Below are 8,517 nucleotides of genomic sequence, written 5' to 3'. Positions count from 1 at the left end.
TCACAGCAGGTCAATTAGACTATGCTGCGGGTAGTATTGGCAAGATGTTAAAGAAAAGGGAAGGAAAGCAGTGTCTACTGTATGACGTTCGACCTCCCTAACTTGGGATGCTACCGCATCCCTGGAGGCTGAACAGGCTTGAGTCCCACTGCTGAACTGGGGTGGGGTCAGAACAGTCTGGCAGTGAACAATTTTTAAAGGTTTAGTGTGTGCTGTGTCAGGCTGGGACAAGATTACATTGTGGGATTGAGGCCGCTAGGAATTTCAAGGCAAAATTAAACCAGTCTTCACCTCTGCTGGTCCTGGGATCTTAGCTCAAGCCTCCTTCCTGACAACGCTGCCTCCTGGAATATAAGCACCCTCAGTAGTGTACTGTGGACCCTGAAAAGATTAGTCTGGATTGGGTGTTTTTATGATGCTTTATGGGGAAATAGTAGTGAGACTCAAGGCCTTTTCTATTTGTTCAGGTAGAATCCAGACAGATAGTTCAGGTAGAATCCAAAAACACAGAAAACTAATTAAACTGGTCACAACAACCACAGCCTTGTCTAACTCAAAGAAACTATGAGCCATGCCATGTAGGGCCACCCGAGACAGACGGGTCATGGTGGAGAGTTCTGACAAAATGTAGTCCACTGGAGATGGGAAAGGCAAACCACTTCAGTATTCTTGCCTTGAGAATTCCATGAACAGTACGAAAAGGCAAAAATATATGACACTGAAAGATAAACTCCCCAGGTCAGTAGGTGCCCAACATGCTACTGGAGAAGAGGAGAGAAATAGCTCCAGGAAGAACGAAGAGACAGAGTCAAAGTGGAAACAATGCCCAGTTGTGGATGTGACTGGTGATGGAAGTAACATCCCATGCTATAAAGAGCAATATTGCATAGGAACCTGGAATGTTAGGTCCATGAATCAAGGTAAATTAGAAGTGGTCAAACAGGGGATGGCAAGAGTGAACATCAACATTTTAGGAATCAGTGAACTGAAATGGACTGGAATGGGCAAATTTAACTCAGATGACCATTATATCTACTACTGTGGCCAAGAATCCCTTAGAAGAATGGAGTAGCCCTCACAGTCAACAGAAGAGTTGGAAATGCAGTACTTGGGTACAGTCTCAAAAATGACAGAATGGGGAACACATGTAAACCCATGGCTGATTCATGTCAATGTATGGCAAAAACCACTACAATATTATAAAGTAATTAGCCCCCAACTAAAATAAATAAATTTATTAAAAAATAAATAAAACCATGTCTACAATCCCCCCCCCCAAAAAAATGACAGAATGATTTCTGTTCGTTGCCAAGACAAACCATTCAGTATCACAGTTCCAAATCCAGGCCCCAACCAGTAATGCTGAAGAAGCTGAAATTGAATTATTCTATGAAGACCTACAAGATGTTCTAGAACTAATACCCAAAAAAGATGTCCTTTTCATCATAGGGGACCGGAATGCAAAAGTAGGGAGTCAAGAGATACCTGGAGGAACAGGCAAAATTGGCCTGGGAGTACAAAATGAAACAGGGCAAAAGCTAACAGAGTTTTGCCAAGAGAACACACTGGTCATAGCAAACACCCCTTCCAACAACACAAGAGAAGACTCTACACACGGACATCACCAGATGGTCAATACCGAAATCAGATTGATTATATTCTTCGCAGCCAAAGATGGAGAACCTCTATACAGTCAGGAAAAAACAAGACCGGGAGCTGACTGTGGCTCCGATCATGAACTCCTTATTGCCAAATTCAGACTTACATGGAAGAAACTAGGGAAAACCATTAGACCATTCAGGTATGACCCAAATCAAATCCCTTACAATTCTACAGTGGAAGTGAGAAATAGATTCAAGGGATTAGATCTGATAGACAGAGTGCCTGAAGAACTATGGATGGAGGTTCGTGACACTGTACAGGAGACAGGGATCAAGACCATCCCGAAGAAAAAGAAATGCAAAAAGGCAAAATGGTTGTCTAAGGAGGCCCTAAAAATAGCTGTGAAAAGAAGAGAAGCAAAAGGAAAAGGAGAAAAGGAAAGATATACCCATTTGAATGCAGAGTTCCAAAGAAGAGCAAGCAGAGATAAGAGAGCCTTCCTCAGGGATCAATGCAAAGAAATAGACGAAAACAATAGAATGGGAAAGACTAGAGATCTCCTCAAGAAAATTAGAGATACTAAGGGAATATGTCATGCAAAAATGGGCACAATAAAGGACAGAAATGGTGTGGATCTCACAGAAGCAGAAGATATTAAGAAGAGGTGGCAAGAATACACAGAACTATACAAAAAACATCTTCATGACCCAGATAACCACGATGGTGTGATCACTCATCTAGAGCCAGGCATCCGGGAATGTGAAGTCAAGGGGGCCTTAGGAAGCATTGCTACAAAAAGCTAGTGGGGGTGATAGAATTCCAGTTGAGCTATTTCAAATCCTAAAAGATGATGCTGTGAAAGTGCTGCACTCAATATGCCAGCAAATTTGGAAAACTCAGCAGTGGCCACAAGACTGGAAAAGGTCAATTTTCATTCCAATCCCAAATAAGGGCAAGGCCAAAGAATGTTCAAACTACCGCACAATTGCACTCATCTCACATGCTAGCAAAGTAATACTCAAAATTCTCCAAGCCAGGCTTCAACAGTACATGAACCATGAACTTCCAGATGTTCAAGCTCGATTTAGAAAGGCAGAGGAACCAGAGATGAAATTGCCAACATCCACTGGATCATAGAAAAAGCAAGAGAATTCCAGAAAAACATTTTCTTTATTGATTACGTCAAAGCCTTTGACTGTGTGGATCACAACAAAATGTGGGAAATTCTTCAAGAGATGGGGATCCCAGACCACCTGAACTGCCTCCTGAGAAGTCTGTATGCAGGTCAAGAAGCAACAGTTAGAACCAGACATGGAACAATGGACTGGCTCCAAATGGGGAAAGGAGTACCTCAAGGCTGTACATTATCACCCTGCTTATTTAACTATATGCAGAGTACATCGTGTGAAATGCTGGGCTGGAGGAAGCACAAGCTGGAATCAAGATTGCCGGGGGAAATATCAATAACCTCAGATACAGATGACACTACCCTTTCGGCAGACAGTGAAGAGGAACTAAAGAGCCTCCTGATGAAAGTGAAAGAGGAGAGTGAAAAAGCGGTTTTAAAACTCAACATTCAAAAAACCAAGACCATGGCATCTGGTCCCATCACTTCATGGCAAATAGATGGGGAAACAATGGAAAAATAACAGACTTTATTTTTGGGGGCTCCAAAATCACTGCAGATGGTGGCTGCAGCCATGAAATTATAAGATGCTTGATCCTTGAAAGAAAAGTTATGACCAACCTAGACAGCATATTAAAAAGCAGAGACAATATTTTGCCGACAAAGGTCTGTCTAGTCAAAGCTATGGTTTTTCCAGTAGTCATGTATGGATGTGAGAGTTGGACCATAAAGAAAGCTGAATGCCAAAGAATTGATGCTTTTGAACTGTGGTGTTGGAGAAGACTCTTGAGAGTTCCTTGGAATGCAAGGAGACCCAACCAGTCCATCCTAAAGGAAATCAGTCCTGAATATTCTTTAGGAGGACTGACACTGAAGCTGAAACTCCAATACTTTGGTAACATGACGCGAAGAACTGACTCATTGGGAAAGACCCTGATGCTGGGAGAGATTGAAGGCAGGAGGAGAAGGGGATGACAGAGGATGAGATGGTTGGATGGCATCACCAACTCAACGGACATGAGTTGGAGCAAGCTCTGGGCATTGGTGATGGACAGGGAAGCCTGGCATGCTGCGGTCCATGGGGTCACAAAGAGTCAGACACGACTGAGCAACTGAACAACAAGATGTGCTACACGTATACGGTAGACTATTTCTCACTCATATAAAACTGCCACTGAAGTTAGGGAATTATGACACTGGTAGTCACAGGGATGGAGTTTGAAGGATCATGCACTAAGGCAGAGGTAGAACATGGTGTATGAGGTATTGTCCAGGTAAACTAAAAAAAAGATGTGCAAGCCAACAAATTTCCAATTCTGAAAGAGACTCTGAGAATTCAAATCAAACAAACTGTTCCAGAAAAAAATTGAAGTGAAGGGATGGGATGCATTAGGAGGTCCATACCTAAATTGACAAGAAATCAATATATGTAACAAGTAATCCACAAGGAAAATCCTCTGCCTTCCTTCCTTCATTCCTTCCTTCAACATATGCACAGAAATCTTTGTCTCTAAGAGATAATTCATCAAATTTATCTCCTATCTTCCTGTTTATATTCACAGAAAAGTGTATCTGATATAAATAACTCACAAGGACCTGATGCTCACCACTCTGCTCAACCTTCTAAGGCAAAAAGTCGGGGAAAAAAAAGTAGAGATTTCATAGATAACTTGCATTCCAGTCCCTATGATGAAAAGGACATCTTTTTTTGGTGTTAGTTCTGGGAGGTCTTCACAGAATCGGTATTTCAGCTTCTTCAGCATTAGAGGTTGGGGCATAGACTTGGATTACTTTGATACTCAATGAATTGCCTTGGAAATGAACAGAGTTCATTCTGTTGTTTTTGAGACTGCAGTCAAGTACTGCATTTCACATTCTTTTGTTGACTATCAGGGCTACTCCATTTCTTCTCAGGGATTCTTGCCCACAGTAGTGGATATAATGGTCATCTGAATTAAAGTCACTCATTCCCACCCATCTTAGCTCACCTACTCCTCAAATGTCAATGTTCACTCTTGCCATCTCCTTCTTGACCACATCTAATTTACCTGGATTCATAGACCTAACATTCCAGGTTCCTATGCAATATTGCTCTTTACAGCATCGGACTTTACCCCCAGACACACCCACAACTGTTTCCGTTTTGACTTAGCCTTTTCATTCCTTCTGGATTTATTTCTTCACTCTTCTCCAGTAGCATATTGGGCACTTACCAACTAGGGGAGTTCATTTTTCAGTGTCATATCTTTTTGTCTTTTCATACTGTGCAGCTGACTATTAAAGGTCAGCTGAATTGCTAGGCAGTTAATATTCAGGAAGATCCAGCTTTTCGTAGTTGTTCAGTTGCTAAGTCATGTCTGACTCTTTGCAGCACTCTAGGCTTCCCTGTCCCTCACTATCTCTGGGAGTTTGCTCAAACTCACGCCTGTTGAGTGGGTAAAGCCATCCAACCACCTCATCCTCTGCTGCCCCCTTCTCCTCCCATCCTCAATCTTTTCTAGCATCAGGGTCTTTTCCAATGAGTCGACTCTTCGCATCAGGTGGCCAAAAATTGGAGCTTCAGCTTCAGCCCTTCCACTTCCAATGAATATTCAGGGTTGATTCCACAAGAACTTTCTCTCCTACACATACAAATTATTAGTACACCTCAGCTAAAAAAAAAAAAAAACAAAACAAAACTCAACAAAAAAATCTGCCAAAGGTCTAAATGCATGTTTCTCTAACGAAGTCATAGAGACGGTCATAAAGCACATGAAAAGATGCTCAGCATCACCAGTTCTCTGAGAAAGGCAAATCAAATGTACACTGAGGCATCACCTCACATTGGTCAGAATGGACACATCAAAAACCTACAACAATATATTCTGCAGAGGGTGTGGAGAGAAAGAAACCCTCCTACACTGTTGGTGGGAATGTAAACGGGTACACCAATTAGGGAGAACATTATGGCGGCTCTTTTAAAAACTAAACATAGAAGTACCCGGTGACCCAGAAATCCAACACCTAGAAGGAGATCCAGAAAAAGAAAGCAACATTTTAAAAGACACCTGCACTCCACAGATCACGGCAGCGCCGGGTCAACAGCCAAGACGGGGGAGCGACTTCAGTGAGCAAGGACAGACAGACAGACACAGAGAATGAGGTACATACACAGCCAAGACAGGGGGCAACTTAAGTGAGCAATGACAGACAGACGGACACAGAAAATGACGTACATATACACTGGGTACAACAGACAGACAGAGGAGCGACTTCAGTGAGCAAGGACAGACAGATGGATCCAGAAAATGAGGTACATACACAGCCAAGACAGGGGGGCAACTTAAGTGAACAAGGACAGACAGACGGATCCAGAAAATGAGGCACATATACACAATGCGATATTGCTCAGACATAAAGAAGGATGAAATGATGCCATTTCCAGTTACAGGGAAGAAATTAGAGGTGATCAAACTAAGTGAAATAACTGAGAAAGGGAAAGTCAGATAATAGAGAGTATCGCTTCTGTGGAATCTAAAAATGGATACAAATGAATGTCATTACAAAAGGCAAACAGATTCACAGACTCAGAAACTTACAGAAAGGTGGCAAAACGGAAAGGTGGCAGGGGGCGGGGGGAGTAATTAGCTGGTACAGATCGAGATTTACATGTCAAAACTGGTGCAGTTGTTGTTGTTTAGTTGCTCAGTCGTGTCCGACTCTTGGCAACCCCATGGACTGTAGCCGGCCAGGCTCCTTTGTCATGGGAGTCTCTAGGCAAGAATACTGGAGTGGTTTGCCATTTCTTTCTCCAGGGGGTCTTCCCAACCCAGAAATTGAGCCCAGGTCTCCTGAAAGTCTCCTGCATTGCAGGTGGATTCTTTTACCACTGAGCGAGCAGGGAAGCCATAAAACAGGTGCTGAAGGGCTCTAAATAGTCACAAGTGTGACGGGGCTTTAAATGACATCTGCCCTCAAGAAACGTCGCGGGGCATTTCATCAGAAAAGAATTCCAAACAGCGCCGAGATTCAAGAAGCCATTTTCAAGAGGTAAATTGTACTCACAAAGGATGAAAATAATAAAAGCACATGGAAAGATACTCCACACCAATAGTTATTAAATCAATGCCAATCATAACTACCATAAGGTATCACCTCACGCTGGTCACAATGGCCATCATCAAAATGATCTACAAAGAATAAAGATAAAATAGATAAATAAAATAAAAGATCTGCAAAGAATATACAGAAAATGAAATCTTCCTACAATCTTGTTTGAGAATGTAAATGGTGAAGCCCCTATGGACAACAGCATGGAGCTTCCAAGAAACACAAGACATAGAGGTATCATATGACCCCGCAATCCCACTCATGGGCTTGGGTCCAGAGAAAGTGAAGTGTAATTAGCTCAGTCGTGTCTGACCCTTTGCAACCCCATGGACTATACAGTCCATGGAATTCACTAGGCCAGAACACTGGAGTGGGTAGCCTTTCCCTTCTCCAGGGGATCTTCCCAACCCAGGGATCAAACCCAAGTCTCCCTCATTGCAGGCGGATTCTTTACCAGCTGAGCCACAAGGGAAGCGCAGGTCCACAGAAAATCACCATTCAAAATGACACATGCCCCTTGATTTTCAGGGCAGCACTATTTCAATAGGCAAGACATGGCATCCACCAAAAGGTCCACTGACAGAATAATGAAGACTAGGGGGTACATCTATACACTGGAATACTACTCAACCATAAAATAGAATGAAATAAGGATGCTGTCAGCAGCATGGATGGACTAAGAAATCATCCCAGGAAGTGAGGGAACTCAGACAGAAAGATAAATATCGTGAGATATCACTTACAGGTGCAGTCTATAAATTCATACCAATGACTTAATGTACAAAACAGACTTCACAGCCTGAGAAAATCAAACTATGATTATCAAAAGAAAGTTAGAAAGAAGGGATAATTAAGAGTTTAGGATTAACGATACAGACTAATATCTAACAAATTAATAATCAAATAGGACCTAGTGAATAGAACAGGGAACTCTATTGAACAGACTGTAATAATCTATACGAGGAAAAACATGGAAAAAGAATAGATACGCTTCTATGTAAAATCAAATTAAGTTCCTGTACCGCTAAAACTAACAAAACAATGGAAATCAACTTGACTCCAATAGGAAATAAAAATTAAATTACCTGAAATCCATCTAGGGAACCCCAGACAGTGGCGACCCTATGGATTAGATATGTGATATGCTATGACATTAATATGACACCACCAAATGTTTTCACCCAGTAGAACACAGAGCAGCAACCCATTCAAAGGTGCCTGACCTCATGTGAATGTCCCAAGATGAAGAGAAGAAAAAGGACCACAGGTTAATCAGGGCAACACCCTCAATTCAGATGTTGGGAATCTCCGAGGGGCAAGAGCAGACACAGGGTCTCCGGGTACGGGATCCGGACCCACGTGGATGGGGTGAGACCCACACAATCCCCGGCCCCTGCATCTGGGGTCGCACGACTCTTGGTTAGGACACCAGGTCTCTGCTGGCTGAGCCCCTAAGGCGGAAACGAGTGGGTTCCTGGAGCCTCCTGGGATGGTAGAAAGAAGCGTAGGGTCTCCTCTCCCCACACTTGTCCCAGGGAAGTCCTCCTCTCCCACCCTTCGGTTCTGTCTGATACTGTTTTTACAGCTGTCACGATAATGTTGAACACACTACCTTGGTTCCAGCGGGCTCGGTCCTTTGTTTTCCCACTGAGGTGTTGAGAAAACACACCAGGCACGGGGCTAGGAGACGAGGGGCAGGT

The sequence above is a fragment of the Giraffa tippelskirchi genome, chromosome X, assembly GCF_054371585.1.
Source record: "Giraffa tippelskirchi isolate mGirTip1 chromosome X, T2T-mGirTip1v1.2.pri, whole genome shotgun sequence".
NCBI classification, from domain to species: Eukaryota; Metazoa; Chordata; class Mammalia; order Artiodactyla; family Giraffidae; genus Giraffa; species Giraffa tippelskirchi.
Note: the sequence above shows the minus strand (reverse complement) of the source record.